The sequence below is a fragment of the Heloderma suspectum genome, chromosome 4, assembly GCF_057233095.1.
Source record: "Heloderma suspectum isolate Gila_16-S chromosome 4, 16-S_ref, whole genome shotgun sequence".
In the NCBI taxonomy this organism is placed as follows: domain Eukaryota; kingdom Metazoa; phylum Chordata; class Lepidosauria; order Squamata; family Helodermatidae; genus Heloderma; species Heloderma suspectum.
Window position 1 is genome coordinate 298,120,532 of NC_139461.1, and position 23,951 is coordinate 298,144,482.

Here is a 23,951-nt window from a genome sequence, read left to right on the forward strand (position 1 = left end):
GCCCTCAGGTCTACCCTGATGCTGGACCAAGTACCCCGGTGGGCACACTCGGGGGGACTAACTCCTCCCTGCTCACCCACCCAGGTCTTGGTTATACATGCCAGATCGGCTGCCTCGTCCACTATTAAGTCATGAATGAGGGAGGTCATATTTTGAACCAATCCAGCTCAGAGGCCCATCTAGCTCTAAACAGCAAAACAGAGGAGCCAGAGGTTGTGAAAGCCTCTGCTGCTCCTGCTGCTCTGCCTGTCTCTGGCCAGCAGAGCATAGGACAGATGGAGGGTTCTACAGAACTAAAGGAAGGAAGGAAGGAGCCTTGGAAAGAAGGAGTGAGACAGGTAGGGCGCAAAACATAGTCACCAGTCCTCTGGGAGAGGCCGTGGGGCGGGGAGGCAATCCGTCCCTCCCCCCGGAATCCTCCCTGGCCGGCTCTGCTCCGTGGCGAGTCCGCGGAGCCGCCAGCTGGGGCCGCCCGCAGCCGGACTTCTGTCTGCTGCTGGGCTGCAGCCGCAAATGGCATCTGGTGTAGGGGACTTAATTATGTAAATATTTAAGTAGCCTATCACAGCAAAGAGCGGGGACGGAAATGACGTAGCGGACACCATTTGTGTCCCTGCTGTTTTTGTGATTGGCTATGTAAATATTTACATAGCCAATCACAGCAAAAGGCAGGGACGCAAATGGCGTCCACAACACCAGACGCCATTTTGTTCCGCAGCCTGGCAGCAGATGGCTGGAGAACAAAGATGATGACCCGGACCAGCCGCAGCCAGGTAGGGTCCATCCCGGGGGGATTTTGGGGGGTGGCAGGGGGTAGTCCGTTCCACCACGGACTCTGGGGGGCCAGATTCTAAAGAATCTGGCCTCACTGGAGTCCGTGGTGGATTTCTCCACCATCCTAGAGACAGGTGGAGAGAGGGAAAGAAAGAGCCACAAAGAGAAAGAGAGAGAGAGAAGCTAGAATGAGACATGCACACAGGATTCACATTCATGAACACACACCCACACCCACACACACACACAAATAAGGGGATGCGCCCAACGTTTTTGTGGTTGGCCCCCACTCCACTACAGTAGCTGATTTGTGGTGGTGCCCAGGATACTTTTTCAGAATTCCTAACGTGTCCACAGGCCCAGAATGGTTGGGGATCCCTGCTATACATGCCTACTTGGTCCCATTGTGTTCCACGGGGTTTGCTCCGAGGTAAGTGGGAACAGGATTGCAGCCTTAAACTGTGTGTATTCATGGGGATAGGCTTTGTAGTAGTCTGAATCGCAGACCACATGCTTTCTATGCGCAAGGTCCAAAGTTCAATTCACAACATTTCCAAGTAAAAGGAACTTGAATAGCTGATCTGGGAAAGATGCTTGAGATGCTGGAGAGATCTGTCAGGGTAGAAAATACTGTACTAGATGGATGAGTGGCCTGACTTAATCTAGGGCAGCTTCTTATCTTCATATCTGTGGTATGTGTTTTTTTAATACAGGTTTCACCAAACACATATGAAGAATGCATGGGCAAAATGGTTGCATATACTAAAGTGGTCACATAGAATTGGATTAATTAGTAAACCACCTGGAGAGCTTTGGGTGTTGAGTGGTATAGAATTGTAATAAATAACTAAACTGACTCATTCATTAATTAATTCATTCATTCATTATATTTCTATACCCAATAGCCAAAGATCTCTGGGTGTTTCACAAAACAAAACTTAAAACCATAAAATGCAAACACATAATAAAAACATAATGTAAAAACTTTAAAACAGAATAAAACTGAAGTAAACCCCAGGCAAAACCCAGCAGCAGTATAAAAATAGAGTTTTAAAACCTGAAATACTAATAAGATTTTTTTTTTAAAGTCTTCACCAGACACTGAAAAGACTGCAATGTAGGCATCAGGTTAGCATCGCTGGAGAGGGCATTCCACAACCAGGGTGACAGGACTGAAAAGGCCTCCTCCTTAGTAGCCACCCTCCTCACCTCATTTGGCAGAGGCACTTAGAGAAGTCTGGGCAGGTATATTGGGGAGGAGACACTTCTTCAGGTAACTTGACTCTACGACATTTAGGACACAGTCCAATGTTACAGATGGCCGTAAGCCTCTGAACTCGGAAGTTTATGGCCATCGAAAGCAAAGCGGGAGGAGTGGCGGAGGCAATCGTAACCTCTGAACTCTCCCCACTCTGTATTTTAGCTAGACAGGCATTTTCACCCATCTAGCTGAGGTGTTGGGGAGGGGGAGGGAAAGAGACTGGAGAAGGCTGGTGATAGCTTATATCCCCACTTCCTCAGTCCCCTCACCTCCCCCCCCTGCCCATGGGAACGTTCCCTTCTGTCCTCTCTGAGGCAGCCGGTGCAGTTCTGTCTATACTGGCTGTGAGCGGGAGGGGACAGGGTATGCGGATTCCTGGATCCAAGGTCGGAGCGCTGTCTCTGACCTCGGATCCAGGAATCCATAGTATCTTATGCCTCTCCAGACTCTGTTTCGGGGCATAGAATTGCACTCCCCGGGATTTGAGGATTAATGCCAGTACTTTGACTATTGGGCTGTGACAAATATTCACCCCAGATGTCTTACATCGTAGTTTAAACATCTAGCAGCATTCCTGCACCAACCTGCATAATAAGCTACCTTGCAAATATTTATCCAAAAGGAAGATTCTTGGTCTTCTACATATCTTTTGTAAGTGTATAACATTTATAAAGATACAAATGATATATTAAAGTGTATTATCATATGAAGTTTGAATGAGACTGAGGCATTCTAACAAAGGCATTCAGGCTGTAGCTTTTCATTGACCTCTGAGTGTGCTATGGGAAAAGACAAAATTTTCCCATCTGAACTCAGGAAAGCGAACAGGTGCATCAGATAAGAAGTTAAGGAAAAGGATGTCTGCTAACAACAACAACACAAATTCTGGAGCAGATGATAAAGCAATCCATCTGTAAGTACCTTGAAAACAATGCAGTGATTACTCGAAGCCAATATGGATTTGTCAAGAACAAATGCTGCCAGCTGAATCTGATCTCATTTTTTGATCAAGTAACCTCCCTTGTGGACCGTGGGAATGCTGTGGACATAATATACCTTGACATCAGCAGAGCTTTCGATAAAGTGCCCCTTGATATCCTGATGAGCAAACTAGCTCAAAGTGGGCTAGATGAAACAACGATCCGGTGGATAGACAGTTGGCTACAGAATCGGACTCAAAGAGTGCTTATCAATGGGACCTTCTCAAGCTGGGGAGAGGTAACGAGTGGGGTACCGCAGGGCTCAGTCCTGGGCCCATTGCTCTTCAATATTTTTATTAATGACTTGGAGGAGGAGGTGCAGGGAATGCTGATCACATTTGCAGAGGACACAAAATTGGGCAGGATAGCAAATACTTTGGAAGACAGAAACAAAATTCAAAGTGATCTTGATAGACTGGAGCGCTGGGCAGAAAACAACAGAATGAAATTTAATAGGGATAAATGCAAGTTCTTCACCTAGGAAAAAGAAACCAAATGCAGTTACGAGATGGGGGATACGTGGCTCAACAACACTACAAGTGAGAAGGATCTTGGAATTGGTGTCGATCACAAGCGGAATATGAGCCAACCATGTGATGTGGCTGCAAAAAAGGCAAATGCTCTTTTGGGCTGCATTAATAGAAGCATAGCTTCCAAATCCTGGGAAGTACTAGTTCCCCTCTACTCAGCACTGGTTAGGCCTCATCTGGAGTACTGTGTCCAGTTCTGGGCACCACACTTTAAGAAGGATGCAGACAAACTGGAGAGGGTTCAGAGGAGAGCAACAAAGATGATCAGGGGACTGGAAACAAAGCCCTATGTGGAGAGATTGAAAGAACTAGGCATGTTTAGCCTTGAGAAGAGAAGACTGAGGGGAGATAGGATAGCGCTCTTCAAGTACTGGAAAGTTTGTCACAGAGAGGAAGGCCAGGATCTCTTCTCGATCATCCCAGAATGCAGGACACGGAATAATGTGCTCAAGTTACAGGAAGACAGATTCTGGCTGATTGTGAGAGCAATACGACAATGGAACCAATTACCTAGGGTGGGCTTTCCCACACTGGAGGCATTCAAGACAAGGCTGGACAGCCATCTGCCAGGAAGACTGTGACTTGGATTCCTGCACTGAGCAGGGGGTTGGACTCGATGGCCTTGTAGGCCCCTTCCAACCCTACTATGTTATGATTCTATGGTATTGCGCTCTATACCAGAGCACATTCCAATTAATCCAAAAACAAACAACACAATAATATAAACAAAGTCAATAATTACACATTAAATAAACTACTAATCAAAATTTTAACTACTTAAAACCAATCATTTAAAACAACAAACCAATTTGTAACCCCTTTACAAACTGATTGTTCCTCACTCCATACACCAATGAATAATAATGATACAAATTTATATTGTATTATTATTATTCATTGTATTACTATTATTATTATTATTATTATTAAAGTATGTATACAATACTTGTGAAAAGGGAGAGAGTGGAGGACAGAAAGGCCTGGCGTGCTATGGTCCATGGGGTCACGAAGAGTCGGACACGACTTAACAACTGAACAACCATGTACAATACTTACGTGTAGTATTGTGCAGATGTTCTGCTTATGACTCAAATGAGTGAAAGGTGACATGAAATATTGAAAGAAGTAGAAACTGAAAATAGCAAAATAGTATATTTATGGAAGAGAAGCTGGTGGTATCCAGTTTGGGGAACGTAGGGAAATCCATTGCTCAGCAGAGCTGACAAGAATACAAAGTAAATATATTACTCCCCAAATCATAGCTGGGAACTTCAGAAAAAATAATAACTAATTGTTAAAGAAATTCCATTCTGCAGAAAGTTATGTAAGCAAGCAGCACAAAAAGAAATCATATAAACATGAGAAGCAAAACATAAAAACTTGACACAGCATCTGTCCTTATGGAAGGACATTGGGTAAGATCTTGAAAAATGCATGCTCCTGAAACTAAATTTAGAAAGCTTTTTGAAATGTGTTTTTGAAATGTGTTTTGCTTATTAAAACAACTTTGTATTTTTATATATGCTCTTAAATCAATGCTCATATCTTATTTGGAAAAATGAAAAAACTGCTTAAGCTTTTTAACAACTTTATATGATTTAAATAATTTCAGGCTGGCTTTGAAATTGAAGTCGTGTTGTGTACATGATACCTATCCTATTTGGAAGCCTATTTAGAGGCTTCCAAAACTAAATCAATGAGGCGTAGAAGCAATAAATATTAAATATAGAGCAAATGGAACATTTGGGTAGTGGATTGTATAAAGTGGTAGCTTATCCCTTGATTACTATTCTTAAGCGTTATGAAATATGTAAAAAGGCACTTCATTTGCTTTTAATGGCTGAAATTTTCATGTGGTGGACAACTTCTACTATTTTTAAAGTGGTGCTTATTTGCAAAGTTACATCTACTCAAATCTATTGCTTTTACTGTTTATGACTCATAGGAGGCAAAATAAACTTGCTAGAAGATACCCAACATAAGAGTGCACTAAACCAAAAAGTTCAGAAACTCAATCTTTTGTTTTGTTTAGGGAGAGATCCTATGGCCACTAGTCAGTGGCTTGACGGCCATAGGATATGTGGTTTTCTTGGAATCGACCCACGCTCCGAGGTCAGTTCCCAGAGAACCAACCTTCCCCCCTTCTGCGCTGCCTTGCAGGCAGTGCAGAACAGCCCCACACTCCACGCTCGGAAGAGGTGCACAGAGCAGCCAAAATGGGACATTCTGGGGGTGTTCTGGTGTGGGGAAGGTGGAAATGCCAGTACAACACATCCTATGTGTCATCTGGCAGCGTCGTCCCCTGCTTTGCCTCCTCCCCCGCTGTGCCATCGGCTGTCTAGCTGCAAATGCAGAGTAGGAGAAGCGCGGAGGGAACGATCCCCTCCATGCTTCTCCTGCCCTGCATTGGATAGGTGGTCGCCTCCGAGTTCGGAGGCGGCTGCCTATCCCCATAGGATTGCGCTCTAAGTGTCACATAAGTTTATAAATGAGGCGATAATTGCTCTGTGTTACCAGTCTCTAACTAGCTTTCCTTGGTTGACTGTCTTCTGTTCAGATAGATTTTGATGTACAAAATAAGAAGACTGGGGAAATAGCGGATCGATCCCAGTGTTAAAATTAAGGATATAAATGATAATGCACCTGAGTTTTCCAAGAAAGAATTTAACATCAGTGTGAAAGAAAATCACAACAGAGGTGGGTATCCTTGAGATTGTGGGTAGTATCATATAGGAAGTATTGTTTCTGTCCATTACTGTCTCCTGTATGATTGATTTATTCTTTCAACTCCTAGGGTTGGTTCATGTGTAGGGATGGCGGAGAATTTCTCCACGAATCTCCGGGAGGCTGAATGCCAATGCATTCGACCCCCCGAAATTGGTGGTGAAATTCTCCGCCGCCCCCCCCGTTCCCCCCCGGGATGGGACTTACCTCATGCGAATGTCCCTCTCGGCGGCAGGTCCCGGCGGCGTTTCGGTGGCGTTTTGGCGGGGGCAGCGGTGGCGGCCGGTCTTCTGACCGGCTGCTGCCGCCGCCATTGCAAAGTAAAAAAGGAAAAGAAAAAAAAAACCACACCCATGATAGGCTACGTAACAATTTACGTAACCTATCACGGCTACATGATAGATTTCCAAACTCAGCTGTGATAGGCTACGTAAATCGTCATCTAGTCTATCACGGGTGACTTTGGGAAAAAAAAAAAGCGCGTACGCAAATGGCGGCGCCCATTATAGCGTTCCCTTATTTTCGCCGTAGTCTATGTAAATCTTTACATAGACTAGACGTGCCAAACTAAGGAACGCAAATGGCGGTGCCCCATGGGTGCCGCCATTTGCGTACGCGCTTTTTTTTTTTCCAAAGTCACCCGTGATAGGCTACGTGACGATTTACATAGCCTATCACGGCTGACTTTGGAAATCTAGCCGTGATAGGCTATGTAAATCATTACGTAGCCTATCATGGGTGTTTTTTTTTTCTTTACTATTTTTTCGTGGCCGGGTAGACAGGGCGCTCCTCCCCGGCCTGAATTTCAGCAGCAAGGGATGGGGCGCCTCCCCCCCCGGCCTGAATTTTGGCCGGGCGAGGCGGGGCGCCTCCCCCCCCTTGCCTGAACTTCGGGGGGAGAACTGAAGCGCCTCCCCCCCACCACGAAGCAAGCTGCGGGACCAGGTAAGTCCCTTTCGTCCATCCCTATTCATGTGGCAGCTCCTGATTGCAGGGCCAAAGCGTAATTTTTGGGGACTGGTATAAATGTATAGCACACAGATGCTACAATCTCATCTCATCCCATCATAACTCATGAAAGGAAGGTTTCTATTTTAAATTTTAAATTACATTTCCTACATTAATTAAAATACCCTGTGGCCTGTGCTGGGATTTTTGTTACCACTCCCAAAACATACACAGCCTATTTAGGGGGTATTTTTGTTTTACATAACATCTAATCTGAAGAGGAGTATGGATTGTTTTTTTCAATAGGCTCCTAATTGTACAATACCATAAAGAATGTTTCCGTAATGATTCTCAGCTCACATATTGGCGTATGAACCATCAAGTGATGAGAAATCAAGTTGTGTACATGGATGTGTGAACTAGCCTTTTAATCTTAGGCCCAGATCTGCAAATACCTGTTAGGGAGGGTGTTATTTATTTATTTATTTATTTATTTTATTTGTAACACTTATATACCACTAATTTTTTTTAATATTTACAATATTCACAATGAATATTCAAATGACATTAAAATGAAATATTAAAAAACGCAACATTAAAAACACTTCCAATTACAATCAAAGCAATATAGCAACAGTAGGGATGTACGAAAGTCACTTACCTTTTCGACAGTGTGATTCGTGGTGCGGGGGGAGGCACTCCACAACTCCCTCCGAAATCCTAACGTGGCCAGCTCCACTCCGCGGCAACTCTGCGGAGCCGCTGGCCGGGTGCATTCGCAGGCACCATATGGAGCCTGCGGACGCAAATGGCGGCAGCTACAGTGGCCGCCATTTGCATTCCTGTTTTTTGGCCATGATAGGCTATGTATATATTTCCGTAGCCTATCATGGCAAAAAAAGGGAATGCAAATGGCGGTGGCTACGGCGGCCACCATTTGCGTTCCCTTTTTTTGCCATGATAGGCTACAGAAATATTTACATATCTTATCATGGCCTCCTCAGGGATGCAAATGGTGTCCCTGCATTAGCCGTGATAGGCCATGTAAGTATTTATGTAGCCTATCACAGCAAAAATAGGGAAGCGAATGGCAGCCGCAGACGTGGCCGCCATTCACAAAGCAGCACGAACGGCACCAGGCAAGTGTCCCACTTCACGTGCCTTTCGCAGGGTGGTGGGGTGGGGGCTTCGTTCCGCCACAGATTTTGGGGGTCCAAATGCACTGGAATTCGGCCTCACCGAGATCCATGGTGGAATTCTCTGACATCCCTAAGCAACAGTAAGATGGAGCAGAATGATTAATTTAATTATAGCCCAGGGAAAGCCTGGGTGAACAAGTGTGTTTTCAGCAGGCATTGAAAAGATGCCACATTTTCTGTCTCCTGAACTGCATGAAGGATGGCTTTCCAGAGGCTGGGTGCCACTACCGAGAAAGCCCGCCATTGAGGTATGGCGTGGCGACATTCCATTAGTTTTGGAATGCCCAGCAATGCCTCCTTTGGTGAGCTTAAGGTGTTGCAGAACTCAGAGTCAGAGAGACCACGGAGTGAAGGAAAAAGAGTTTCTTTATTTAACGCGCGGGCTTAAGGCTGGAATCATTTCCAAAGAGCCAGAAGCCCCGATTTACATCAGCACATTGTTTTTATAGATATTGTGACACATAGGAAATGGCTCCTCCTCTCCCTCCTGTGTGGGGTTGCAGTCCTCAACATTTCTTCTCCTAGCACCATTGTTTATAATACAAGAAATGGGTTATAGGGTAGCCATGATAAGCAGAGAACAGCGGAGAACATGATATACATATCACTATGACCTTAGCCTTTGTTGACAAGATAAGAAATTCTTGTGTCTCGTCAGCTTACAAACATATATTTCAGAGAGCAAGAGCTCAGCAAGAACATGAAGCATGAGACTGCATGAGGCTACTTAGTCTGACCCCCGATATGGCTGCTACAAAGGGTCGCCTGGGTATGTATAAGGGAAGGCGGTCTGCTTAAACAATGCAAACTGAAGTAGTTGGCCTGCTCTAAGCAATTAGACATATTGGCTTGGATCCAAAGGTGTTTGTCTGCTGGTGGGAAGCCTCTCATGCTTCACAGAACAGCTCCTAACCTAAGGAGGTTGATTATTGAATTGTAATATTGCCAATGTTATAGGTATAGTTTTTAAAGTAGAATGGGATCTGAAGCCCGTGTGTATTGGAGTTTAAATTTAACCCTTTAAAAAATAAAAAGAAAAAAATTATTTTTTTCTCCCCCCCCTTCTTCTCCTTTTCGTTGTTGTTGTGTCCTCCTAAGAATATTGTATTGTTAGGAAATTGTAGTTATTGATCAGTTTGTTGGTATTGTTTATTTCATTTATAAAGACAAAAATAAATAAAAAGTATTTTCAAAACAAAACAAAACAAAACAACAAAAGCGTGGAGAATCTGACTTAAGGAAAACAGTCAGACTTAACGTAGCCTGGGAAAAACTGTTTTTTTCTGTGAAAATCTCTGGGATGGCTGTGGGATGACCACCACATCATGTGCCCTGAACTACCTCCAAACACAGCCAACCTGCAGGAAATTGCTCTTGAAGACCCCCCTCCCCAGACATTCAGCGGTGTTTCTATGGGTATCCAGGAATATGGTGCAGAAAACTCTGCAGGAGGGAAAAAATGGACCATTTTTGTGCATCCTCATTGCCATACCGTTCTGGTCTAATGCCTAATAGTTTATTGCCTCTGGTTTGATAATGCTTTAACGGTGGAATCCTATACATGTCTACTCAAAAGTGAGCCCCATTGAGTTCAGTGAGGCTTACTCCTAGGTAAGTGGGCATAAGATTGCAGCCTAAGTGACAAAACTCATTCCTCATACAGTGAGATTGTGAGGAGGCAATCTTTCCTGGTAAACTGGGACTGGGAAATATAGCAGAGATACATGCAACTCACTCTACACATACACCAAGAATGGTACATAACATTGTTGAGCACTTGCTATAAATAATTCACTTTTTGCAATTGTAGGTGAACCAGTTTTCAGTGTCATGGCCTTTGACAAGGATGAAAAAGGCACTGCGAATTCTCAAGTGGAATATTACTGGGTTTCAGAGATACCTCATCAAAATCAACCTGTCTTCAGAGTTCATCCTTCCAGTGGCTTGATATACATCACAGGATGCTCAGATTATGAGGTGCAGTACTTGTAAATAAATTCTATATTGATGTCTATGTGAGATCTGTGTTTTGGTATGCAGTAACAGTATAATATCATCAGGCTCTTGCCGATTCTTCCTTCAGTCTTTCCCCGTGGTATGTCAGTATCTAAACTTAATTCACTGCCCCCAACTTGGTTCAGTGCTCTAGTGTTTGTGCTACACCAAGTGTGACAACCATGATTCAGCCTAAGGGCTTTATTCAGAGAAGCGCTTGGGAAAAGCAAAAACACAAGCAGCGTATCTACTGAGAAATAAGCAAGACAAACCTCTGCGTGTCTACTCAGAAGTAAGGAGGGTTGAATAACTTGCTCATTACCGCTTTTAAATATCCCAAATATCAAGCCTCTGTATATCTACTCAGAAGTAAGCATTAACATCATGTCTTCTCACAAGTAAACAGAACATAGATCAGAAGGAAACCAAAATGGCTCAGAGGGGGAGTGTGACATTCCTTTCTCCAGATTATTCTCCCTCCTGTTTCCATCCTCTTGAAACTGAAAAATAACCCTAGGACATCAGCTTTAGGCAGTTGTCCTCACTGAATCCCAAAGCTCCAGACCTTTTACCTTTTGTCAAGGAGAAATCCACTAGGTTAACTGGTTTCCTTTAACCAATATAGGAGTAGTAACAGGAAAACAGATTTTTCTAATTTGATAGTGTTAACAAATCAAGCTGATATGGGGAATTATATGAATAATAAAACAAATAATATTGTATTATTTACCAGAAAGTTTATAATGGTTATTATTTAATCTTCTTATGTGTAATTATAATTCTATCTTATATCTTATGTCCTTACCTACCTATCCACCCCTTCTAAACCAATCACCCAACCTAATCTCACTAGATGTACATTAACTGGATCCCTAAACCCTATCTGACTGTTAAACTGTCAAGTCTCTCTTTATAAATCCCCTTAGAAGTCCACCCACTCACATGCCCCACCCACCTTTCCCTCACACAGCAACACTCCATTACCTCTAACTTACCTGGTGTGAAGGTTTGAGGCCTACAGAGGCAAGGAAAAGAAAAAAAGGCCAGTCCTAGAGGCCTAGGGTTTTTTGTTGGGGGAGGGGGAGTTAACCCTGAGAGGAGTAGTCTCATTTCTCTGGATAAGTTTCAGTTTCAGTTTCATTTCCCCAGTTAAGTTTCATTTCTTCAGGTTTGATACAGTACTTTCGGTTTGAGGGAGGAGGGTATAAAAAGAGAGAGTCAGAAAGACCAGAGAAGTGAGAGCAGGAAGAAGCAGCCTGGATAAGTCTTAAGTACAGCTAGGGTATAAGAACTTGCATTTTGCAACTTTTATTTTCTCTTAATGCCTTTTGTATCACTCAGCTCTATTGTGTAAATACCATTAGTTGTGATTTGCTTGCTTTAATTTACCAGTAAACTGTTGTGGTTAAAACCTGTGTCTAGAGTGTCAATCACCCCATGCCTGCAGCCTAAACCTCACATTATTGGAAAGGGGAAATTTAAAATGGATCCTTAAGGAGTTGCTCAGGGGGTCCAGGTCATAAGGGGAACCCTGACACCTGGATAACATTCTACAGCTCAAACACAAACATTTACATTTGTTGTTGTTGTTCAGTAGTTCAGTCGTGTCTGCCTCTTCGTGACCCCATGGACCATAGCATGCCAGGCCTTCCTGTCCTGCGCTCTCTCCCGGAGTGTGCTCAGGTTCCATGTTCAAAATCCTACAAGCTAGGCTTCAGCAGTATGTGAACCGAGAACTCCCAGAAGTACAAGCTGGGTTTCGAAGAGGCAGGGGAACTAGAGATCAAATCGCCAACATTCGCTGGATCATGGATGTGGACAAAGTGCTTGGCCAAGTCCAATCGAACACTTGTGTGCTTGACCCTTGCCCTTCATGGCTTATTAAATCAAACAAGGATGTCTGGCTGGGTCCAGGAGGTTGTAAATTCCTCCTTGAGAGAGGGAGTGCTGCCTGCCGCTTTAAAAGAGGCGGTAATTAGACCACTCCTGAAAAAGCCTAACCTGGACCCAGAGGATGTTAATAATTATAGGCCAGTGGCCAACATCCCCTTCCTGGGCAAGGTGCTTGAGCAGGTGGTTGTAGGATAGCTCCAGGCACTGTTGAATGAAACAGATTATCTAGATCCATTTCAATCGGGCTTCAGGCCTGGTTTTGGAATGGAAACTGCCTTGGTCGCCCTGTGGGATGACCTCTGCCGGGAGAGGGACAGGGGGAGTGCGACCCTGTTGTTTCTTCTGGACCTCTTAGTGGCTTTCGATACCATCGACCATGGTATCCTTCTGGATAGGTTGTCTGGGTTGGGAGTTGGAGGCACTGCACTACAGTGGTTCCGCTCCTATTTGGATGGCCGATTCCAGAAGGTGGTGCTGGGGGATTATTGCTCTGCGCCATGGCAATTGTGCCATGGGGTTCCACAGGGCTCTATTTTATCCCCAGTGCTGTTTAACATCTACATGAAACCGCTGGGGGAGCTTATCCGGAGCTGTGGGCTGAGGTGCCATCAATATGCGGATGACACCCAGCTCTACCTCTCTTTCTCATCAAAACCAGGTGAGGCAGTGGCTGTTCTGAATCAGGGTCCTGGACACGGTAATGGACTGGATGAGGGCCAATAAACTGAAACTCAATCCAGACAAGATGGAGGTACTGTTAGTGGGGGGTTCGTCTGCCCGGCTAGGTGATATTCAACCTGTTCTGGAGGGGGTTGCACTCCCCCTAAAGGATCACGTGTGTAGTTTGGGGGTGCTCTTGGATCCAGAACTGTCACTTGAGGCACAGGTGAACTCAGTGGCACAGAGCACTTTTGATCAGCTTAGGCTGGTATACCAACTACGCCCTTATCTGGACAGAGATAGCCTAGCTACAGTGATCCATGCTGTATAACTTCTCGTCTGGATTACTGCAATGAGTTATATGTGGGGCTGCCCTTGAAAACGGTCCGGAAACTTCAGCTGGTCCAAAATAGGGCAGCAAGATTGTTAACAGGGACTGGCCTGCAAGCTCATATTACGCCAGTACTTTTTCAGCTGCACTGGCTGCCAGTCCATTTCTGGGCCCGATTCAAAGTGCTGGTATTAACATTCAAAGCCCTTAACAGCTTGGGGCCAGGTTACCTGAAGGATCGCCTCCTCCCACATGTGCCTGCCCGGACCTTAAGATCATCATCAGTGGCCCTTCTCCGTGAGCCCCTGCCAAAGGAAGTGACAGGGGCTTCCCTGCTTCATTTTGTACACCAAGGCCATGCTTGCCTGTTATCTCGGTGATTTCTTAACTTCCTACTTTAGCATTCCAATCCCCTATGATGAAGAGCACTTTTTTTGGTGTTAGTTCTAGAAGGTGTTGTAGGTCTTCATAGAACCGATCAACCTCAGCTTCTTCGGCATCAGTGGTTGGGGCATAGACTTGAATTACTGTGATGTTGATGGTTTGCCTTGGATTCGTACTGAGATCATTCTGTTGTTTTTGAGATTGTACCCCAGTACTGCTTTTCCCACCCTTTTATTGACTATGAGTGCTACTCCATTTCTTCTAAGGGATTCTTGCCCACAGTAGTAGATATAATGGTCACCTGAATGAAATTCGCCCATGCTTGTCCATTTTAGTTCGCTGATTCCCAAGATGTTGATGTTCAATCTTGCCATCTCATGTTTGACCACCTCCAGCTTACCAGGTTCCTAAACAATATTGTTCTTTACAGCATCGAACTTTCTTTTCACCACCAGACTCATCCACAGCTGAGTGTCCTTTCGGCTTTGGCCTAGCCGCTTCACTCTTTCTGGTGCTACTTGGAAATTCCCTCTGCTCTTCCCCAGTAGTATATTGGACACCTTCCGACCTGAGGGGCTCATCTTCCGGCGTCATCTCTTTTAGCCTTGTGATACGTTCCATGGGGTTTTCTTGGCAAGAATACTGGAGTGGGTTGCCATTTCCTTCTCCAGTGGACTACATTTTGTCAGAACTCTCCTCCATGACCTGTCCATCTTGGGTGGCCCTGCACGGCATAGCTTATGGCTTCACTGAGTTACGCAAGCCCCTTCGCCACAACAAGGCAGTGATCCATGAAGGGGAAACATTTACATTACCATGTATATATTATAGGGGGGCTTTTACCATGCATATTGTATATTATAGGGAGGCTTTTTCAGTGCTTAGCAGAGGAAAGTATTTATTTCTGATCACCTGCTGATCAGACACAAGAGCTTTTCCCTTCATGCAGAGGGGCCAGGGAACTGCTTGGTTGGATGGGTGCCCCCCCCTTGGACCTTATCAGGTCCACAGCCTAGAGGTTCTCCAGCCCTGCTCTACCAATTATTTGACAACAGCCTAACCCTTGCAAAAATATTCCTTGTTAAGGTAAGGGAACGTGGATAGAATGTCGCACTTGGACGAAGGAAAACTGGCTCAGCCTGGCCCATCTTGGGCTGTCTCCCTGGTCTAGGGATGTTGGAGAATTCCGCCACAGACTCCAGTGAGGGTGGATTCTAAAGAAGCCCAGAGTCCATGGCAGAATGAGGCGACCCCCCCGCCACCCCCCAGAATCCCCCCAGGATGGAGCCTACCTGGTGGCGGCTCCGGCGGCGGCTCCGGCGGCGGCTCCGGCGGCGGCTCCGGCGGCGGCTCCGGCGGCGGCTCCGGCGGCGGCTCCGGCAGCGGCTCCGGCGGCAGCGGCTCCAGGTCATCTTCCGGCCGCTGCTGGGCTGTGGCCGCAAATGGCGGCTGCTATTTGCGTCCCTGCCAAGCTGTGATAGGCTACGTAAGTATCTATGTAGCCTATGACGGCAAAAGGCAGGGGCGCAAATGGCGGCCGCTACGCTATTTGCATCCCCATTTTTTGCTGTCATAGGCTATGTAGATATTTACGTAGCCTATCACGACTTGGCAGGGACACAAATGGCAGCTGCTACAGCGGCCGCCATTTGCGGCTGGCGCAGCCCAGCAGCGGATGGAAGTCCGGCTGCGGGCAGCCCTGGCCGGAGGCTCCATGGAGTCGCCGCAGAGCAGAGCCAGCCGGGCAGGATTCTGGGGGAGGGATGGATTGCCTCCCCCCCCACCGTGGATGCCCATCAGCGGAGCAAGGTAAGGGATTCATACATTCCTACCCTGGTCTACTTGACAAGGTTGCTGTGAGAATAAAATAAGGAGCAGGAACCAGGTCTGCCACATGGGGCTTCTTGGAGGACAAGTGGTTATAAATGCCATATTTATACAAAATGAAGTGCCTATATATCCACATAATACAGTAAAATCACTTTCATTTGCCTGATTAAATAGTCCTCAAATTTATCTTTAACTGTGGCCGCAAATGAGACCAGAGAGCAGGCGTGGGTGGCGGCCACAGGTACAGCCACAACACATGCTCAATAAAAATCAGTGACACAAATAGGTACCTTAATAGCAGAATGAAAAGCTCCTGGTGGCTACATGACAACATTGAAGCTACACTTGAGAAAACCCAGGTTCTAATATATGCAGACTGATCATGAGCAGGTATCATACATGTTCCAAATACATCTTTCCTGTCTGGAAAATTTGCATTGTTTTTGGAGTTACAGAATTCAGAATGCATAAAATGAAATAATGTTTTAATATTTTGATGTTTTTAAGACTATGAGAGCTTTCCAACTACTGATTGGGGCTAGAGACCATGGACATCCACAACTGTCATAACAACAACAATTAATATTGCCATAGAAGATTCTAACAACAACCTGCCCAAATTTACCCAGGAAAATGTAAGGATGAGGTGCTTGGGGAGAGAATTTGCTCTGAGAGTTTACCCTGGGCCCAATTGTGAAGTGTCTGTCGTATGGCAGGTGAACCTTTTTCAGCCCAGAGCAAAATTCCAACTTGGGAAGGGTCTCATGGGGGGAACATTCCAGTAGTGGGCCAGAGGAGAGAGCTGTGCCAGAGGAGAGAGCTGTGGGCCATGTGGCTTGCTTTGTACCCCTGCTGCTTTCAGATGCAGTAGAGGAAGCTATCCCATCCCCAGTACTGAAGTAAGATTCATCTGCTAGTCCAGTTGGCTTTCATACATGGAATAGAAGGGGGCACCATCTTGTTCTTTGCCTCAGGCAGCAAAATGGCTTGGTCTGGCCCTAAGGGTTGCTGGCCATGCCAAATCCTAGTCCTGATCTCCAAACGCTGTTTGGAGACAAGAACTGGGGAAAGTGGGGTGGGGGTAGGGGCTTGTCCAAGAGCTGGCAGGCCAGTTGGGGAACCTCACACAGGCTGTAGTTGGCACATGGGCCAGAGATTCCATATCCCTGTCATATGAGAACCTCTTTAGGGGATGGTTTTCCATCCATGGTGACCCAGCCACAGGTCCAGTACTTTTAAGTCAAAATGAAAGGAAGAGGATCAAGTGGGGAGAAGGTGAATCAATATTGAGGGCCCTGGTGGAACCGAAGAAGTGAGGCAGGACTGATGGCAGGGGATTTCTTAAGTAATTTCTTTCTTTCTTGTGGTAATAAGTGGCTGACAATAAGTGAAAATAATAAAACAATAAAGTTATTTTGCATAAATTTTGCATGGAGTTAGATTTGTAGTGATGATGCCTGGATTGTTCTTTCTGGAGCTTATTTTCTACATGATGTGCTATGCAATGAACCAAAATCCCATCATGTTTGACTGGGGAATGGGAAATGAAAGTTCTAATCCTTTCTTGCCCCCATTCAGCACTGTCACCAAATCCACTTTCAAAGCAGAGAAGGTGGCCTCATTCCACCTGTTGTGACCATCTTCTGTAAGGTCATTGATCAATTAATTGGCCAAGTATCCATCTTTATGATATGAAGATTTATACAGAGGGAGGGCCTCTTGATTTCCCACCTTCCCAAATCTGGTATCTGTTGGTGGGTGCCAAGTCATCCACTGCCAACAGCAAAATTGCAGCATTTTCCTTGTGTAGAAGAACATGTGACAACCACTTAATTATGGAATTGTATGTCCGCCACTCATTTATATAAAAGTAAGTAAGAGTGTGCACCTGGGACCACCATGGAGATGGTGGCTACACCTGCTTCTTTCTCCTGATGGTTCCAGACATTTGGAATCTCTGCTGCCACTGCCTGCATAGCATCATCCTTGAGACTGTATCTTGGTCACACTGCAGTGTGACAGAAAAGTGGGGAGGGAGTGCTGGGAACTTCCTTTGATGCAACTAGATGTCTGTTCTATGTCTTCCAAGTATCACCTGGATGCCACAGAAGGCAAAAGGGAAAATGGAATCCTACGCCTCAGCGTGGAAGATAAAGATTCTCCCAACACGTCCGCTTGGAGAGCCAAGTATAAGATAGTGAGTGGAAATAAAGGAGACAATTTCGTCATTGCAACGGATCCTAATACCAATGAAGGGGTTTTAAGCATTGTAAAGGTAATGCAGATTGGCAAAACCATAGATGAGATTTGAGGAGTCATTCCATGGTTTAGCTCAGCCTTCCCCACCCTGTTGGACTACAGCTTCCACCATCCCCAACCAGCACAGATGATGGGAGTTGTAATCGAGCACATCTGAAGGGCACCAGGTTGTGGGAGGCTGATGTAGCCAGTCAGAATTTACTAATGGCTGATTCTGTTGTTGATTGGCTTTTTCAGCCTTTGGTCTATGGTGGCACCTCTGGGAAGAGACTTGCAATTTCTGTGGAGAATGAAGAGCCCTTCTTCTTATGTGAAAGCGGTGTGGTGCAGAGCGCTCCTCCTGTGGCCTACTCCAAGACATCTGTGAACATTAATGTCATTGACAGAAACGATGCCCCTCAGTTTAATCCTCCTATCCTTGTTCTTTGGCTAGAGGAAGGAGTGAAGCTTGGTACCAGGATTGTACAATATACTGCCAGGGATCCAGACACAGCGCCACACACCATCAGGTGAGTAGTTTTGGCTGGTAATGGTCAAATGAACACCCTTGATTATTATGAGGTCTTCTGAGGAACCCTGCATAGGACTCCACACCAGGAAGAGGTTCACTCCATGGGTAAATCACAAAGAAGAGAAACAGGTTCTCAGGATGCAATAAAATAAAATAAAATTATTGTACAAAGCCCAAAGTGTTTTGGCCTTTTTCTGATTTTTAGACCTTCTTCAGGGGGCTGTCACATTAATGGTAATAAAAATTACAAATAGGACAACACACATAATTAAAACATTACTAAAATACAAATTTCCACAGGGGCTTATGCATGTTTATTCTTATAAAAACCATATAAAACCTGCTTATCTACTCAGAATAATGTATAAGTTGATACTTACTAGAGGAAAAAGAATGCAGATTTTTTTCAGCAAAAGACTGTCTCCTGTGTCAATCTACTGGTGCCTGGAAAAGATGTTTCTCAAATCTTATACTCATTTGTCCATTATTTTTCTAGCTCTGCCAGGTGTTTCCATGTTCATGTAATCCAGCCAAGGTCTCAAAACTGAACTGTACTGTGTTAGCTAGGGAGTGCGTGTGTAAAACACCCACAGGTCATAAGAGTGGTAAAAAATCAAGGTCTTCATTTAAACCACATGGGGAGAGTGTGTTCAGTCTCAAAATCCACTCAGCTTCTCCCCTCAGCAGATAGTTTTCTTCCTTAATGTCAAGGTTATCCAGTGCCCAAAATTTTAGATCTGGGAGAATGCTGTTGTTCTGCGAAATGGCTTCCAAGTGGGGCACCTGGTCTTTGTTCTTAATGTTACTCAGGTGTTCCCCAGTCTGTCCAATTAAGGGTCTTACTGTTTTTCCCACATAAAGCTTAGTGCATCTACACTGGACAGCATAAAGTACAAAGGCACTACTGTAGGTAGTGAAATGCTTCACATTGTGTATCTCTTGGTTGGAGGGGTTTTCAAATTCTAAAATTTTGGAGGTGTACTTGCAGTAGCTGCAGTGTCCACATGGGTGATGGCCCCTAGACATGGAAGCACCTGGCAATAGGGATGTTGGAGAAATCTGCTGCAGATTCAAATGAGGCCGGATTCTTTGGAATCCAGCCTCCGGAATCCACAGCGGATCGGCCCCACTTACCTCCATTCCAGGAGGATTCCACGTGGAATGGCTCCGGCTGCTTGCTCCTGGACCCGTCCTGTTCGCCTCTGCGCCGATCGCCTTAAAAAAAAAAAAGGTGATCGGCAGGATGTGCGCATAGACTTATATGCAAAATAGAGCTGTGAATCTTGCGTATAAGTCTATGTGTCCATAGACTTGTATGCAAGATTCACGGCTCTAGTTTGCTTATAAGTCTATGGGCACATCCTGCCGATCACCATTTGTTTTTTTAAATGGCAATCGGCGCGGAGGAGAACGGGACGGGTCCAGCAGATAAGCTAATCTGCCCAGGAAGTTCTTGTTCGAACTGTTGGCAACTTCTCTAACTTCCATTTTGGCTCCTCTGTTGGTATTTGTAATTGTGTGGAGTAGCTGTTTCCTTTGTAGCCTGAGAGTCTCCTAGGATTTGCATTTGTAAAGAACCTGGTTGTTAACTAATAAAGCAGTGAGCCTGAAGCCTGGTATCTCAGAGTGTTTTGATTGTGAAGGGAGAGGATGAAGGAATGTGACAACGTTTTCATCCCTGGTATTTACCCATATTATGAATTGTTGTAGCTCCTCCCTGCTCCCTTTCCAAATGGTAAATATTATCATCAATATACCTCAGCCATATCAATGGTTTTGTTGTATGTTGTTGTATACGCCCTGGCAAATTAAGGGGGTTGCCATGAGCTGCTCTATGGCCCCAGGAGTGGCCAGCGTATATATGGCAGAATATGAAAAAACTTTTTTCAACTGAGGGCCAATATACAACAAAACCTTTGATATGGCTGAGGTATATTGATGATATATTTACCATTTGGAGAGGGGGCAGGGAGCAGCTTCAACAATTCATAATGTGGGTAAATACCAGGGATGAAAACATCAGATATGATGTTCATTCTAACACCCTGGAAGTTCACTTTTTAGATCTCGAAGTGAGAAAGGAGGGGGAACAACTTGCCACCAATTTATAGAAAGCGGGGGGTGGGGGATGGCCAGGTGTGCATGAGAATGGCCGCATAAACCAGAGGCTCCTGCTCACTAAAAACAGCTTGCAGCAGTGAGTAAAACATCTTTTATGACCTGCAATATATTATTTTACTACTGCATAAGAGATGAGCCACTGGCCAGCCAGCCGTGAAAGATCTCTCCCCCCCCCCTTATTTTCTGTCTAAAAGTCACTTTGACATGGAAACACCCGATAGAGCTAGAAGAAAATGGACAAAAGAGTATAAGACTCGAGAAACATCTTTTCCAGTCACCAGTAGATTGACACAGGAGCCAATCTTTTGCTGCAAAAATTCTGCAGATGTTTTTCTATAGAAAGTATGAATTGTTTGGTAATTTTTATTACCAAATCAGTACCAAATCAGAAAAAGGCTGAAATGTATTGGGCTTCCTACAATAAAAAAAACACATGTTTTTGCATCCTGAGAACCTGTTTCTCTTCTTTGTGATTTACCTTGGATGCTCACCTCCTGTTTTCTTACTCCATGAGTAACCAGAATATGGCTTCTTTTCCTGCAGTAGAGGAGGCTGTCCTTGGATGGGTTGCTCGTCCCACTCACTCTAATAGGTAGGAATATGCAAATTAGGCTTGAAGTACATTCTGTAGTGGATCAAGAATCCTAATCAAGAATCCATTGCTCAGACAGCAGTGCCAGACTCTTACCTTTAGTTTAAAACACTGAAACAAATTGTACATAAATAACACAATTCCCTTTTCACAACATTCTTCAAACCAAATTCATGCGTGCCTGATCCTTTATCAGCCAGATAAATCAGTGGAGTAGAGTAACCCTGCCTCTGCCTACCTTAGGCTTATCAGGTTAATCTTGGGCAGAAGATAAGGCCAATGTTGAAGTTTCCTAAAAAAATGAAGCTGTGAATTGTAATGGAAACACTATTTTCTAGTTTCGAATCCCCTCCCCTAATCCTTGACATGGCAGAACCAAATTCCTGTAGTTACACAGTACTAAGGTGAATGTGCTCTTCACCTGCTCAGAGACATTCATCTGTTCTTCGTATGTTTCAGAGGTGACATCTAGCACTGAAAACCAATGCAGGGTTGGAGTTCCGGCACGAATTAAACTCTGGGTAAGACAGGGTAATATGGGAAAGCCAGACTAAACTGGAAATTGATCCCAGAGGCTGCCAGTGGCATAGATTCAACTTGAGGCTGGTGATACAGAAACTCATTGGACATCATAGAGAGATGTCCAGTTTCTATCAGGTAGGGATGTCAGAGAATTTCTCCACGAATCTCCAGGAGGCCTAATGCCAATGCATTTGGCCCCCCGAAATTGGTGGAGAAACAGTCTGCCCCCCGCCCCCCCCGGGATGGGACTTACCTTTGGCGAATGTCCCTCGCAGCGGCGGCAGCTCCCGGCGGTGGTTCAGCGGCGGCGGCGGTGGCCGGTCTTCTGACCGGCTGCTGGCACCACCATTTCCAAGTAAAAAACCCCAAACAAACAACAAACGTGATAGGCTACGTAAAGATTTATGTAGCCTATCATGGCTAGATTTTCAAAAAACACCGTGATAGGCTATGTAAATGTTTACGTAGCCTATCACGGCTGACTTTGAAAAGAAAAAAAAACAAGCGCGTACGCAAATGGCGGCGCACATGGGCGCCGCCAGTTGTGTTCCTTATTTTGGCACGGGTAGTCTACGTAAATATTTACGTAGACTATGGTGAAAATAAGGGCAATGCTATTTGCCGTGATAGGCTATGTAAACATTTACGTAGCCTATCATGCCTGACTGCAGGCCAGGGACGCAAACGGTGGCGGCTACGGCCGCCGCCATTTGCGTCCCAGCAGGACAACAGGATTCGCGGCCAGAGAGACGGGGTGCTCCCCCCCCAGCCAGAATTTTGGCGGGGAGGGATGGGGCACCTCCCCCCCAGCCAGAATTTCGGCGGGGAGGGACGGGGCAAGCTTCGGGATCAGGTAAGTGACTTTTGTCCATCCCTACTATCAGGTGCTTTGTGGTTGCTTTATGGGCCAGTTTGACAGCAAGCTCCACTTGCTTTCTCTTTCCATGGCTATTTTATCTCTATGACATTTAGTTTCCAGTATTGTTGAGGGTTGGTAAACAAACCATATCTGCTATACTTAGCTGTTTAGGATGTTTTAAGTTAACACTAATTTTTAAAACATTTCATTTGTTCATTAAGATACAGAGTAGCTTCTGACCCGGGTGGCTGGGTGACTGTTGATAAAAACTCTGGAAATGTGACCACTTTGAAAACACTTGATAGAGAATCTCCCTATATGGGTGCTGATGTCTACACTATTGTAATGCATGCCATTGATAATGGTAAGTACCTTGTCAAGCAGCAAAGAATGAGAATCCCCTGCTTGCCTGTCTCTGGGCACTAGGGATGTCAGAGAATTTCACCACGAATCTCAGGGAGGCCGAATGCCAGCGCATTCAGCCCCCCAAAATTGGTGGCGAAACGGTCTGCCCCCCCCCCCCGGGATGGGACTTACCTTGTGCGAATGTCCCTGGCGGTGGCGGCTCTGGCGGCGGTTCGGCGGCGGCGGCTGCGGCGGCGGCCAGTCTTCCAACCGGCTGCCGCTGCTGCCATTTCCAAGTAAAAAAACCCCAAAACAACGTGATAGCCTACGTAAAGATTTACGTAGCCTAGTACGGCTAGATTTTTTAAAAAACACCGTGATAGGCTACGTAAATGTTTACTTAGCCTATCACGGCTGAGTGAAAAAGCAAAAACAAAAAACACTGTGCGTACGCAAATGGCGACGCCCATGGGCGCCGCCATTTGCGTACGCACATTTCCCCCCCCACACTCAGCCGTGATAGGCTACGTAAACATTTACGTAGCCTATCACAGCTGACTGCAGGGACGCAAACGGCGGCGGCTACAGCCACCGCCATTTGCGTCCCGGCCAGCCAGGATTCGCGGCGGGAGGGATGGGGTGCTCCCCCCCTGCCAGAATTTCAGGGGGGAGGGACGGGGCACCTCTCCCCTGGCCAGAATTTCAGGGGGAGGGACGGAACGCCTCCCCCCCCACGAATCAAGTTTTGGGTTTGTTAGAAAAAGAGACTCCGTAACTGTTGGCGTCTCAAGTTACATAAAAGCCCGAGTGGCGAAAAATGTAGGCAGAGCAAAAAGAAAATCATACTGACGTGCTCATGACTAACAGTTTGGTAAGCTGATACTAACTGTTTATTGGCTATTGACTTGGTGAGCCGATGTACTAACTGTTTCATTGGTTACTAGTAAGAACAATAGAAGCAATATGGTATAAAAGGCTTTTGCACACGTGTCTCGAGGTCCAGACTGCTCTGCACCCGTTTTGCAAAACGTTTCAATAAAATAGTGTTGGATCCACTGCTGCCTGCCTGGCATCCTTTCCTTCTAAACCGAAAGCAAGGACTATTTTTATCTAACAATTTGGTGCCGTGACTCGGATCCTGCTTCAGGGCGCGTCCCCTTTGCGCTGAGCCGAGGGGCCACGGAGGAGAAGTGGCCACAGGCGGTTGTTTACACTGCCTTCTCCTCACGATGG

The 23,951-nt window shown here is 45.5% G+C and overlaps 1 pseudogene; it reads left to right on the plus strand.

The window, feature by feature from the left end:
• LOC146348923 (cadherin-like protein 26) overlaps positions 1-23,951 on the plus strand; it is a 56,838-nt pseudogene that overhangs the window by 21,544 nt on the left and 11,343 nt on the right.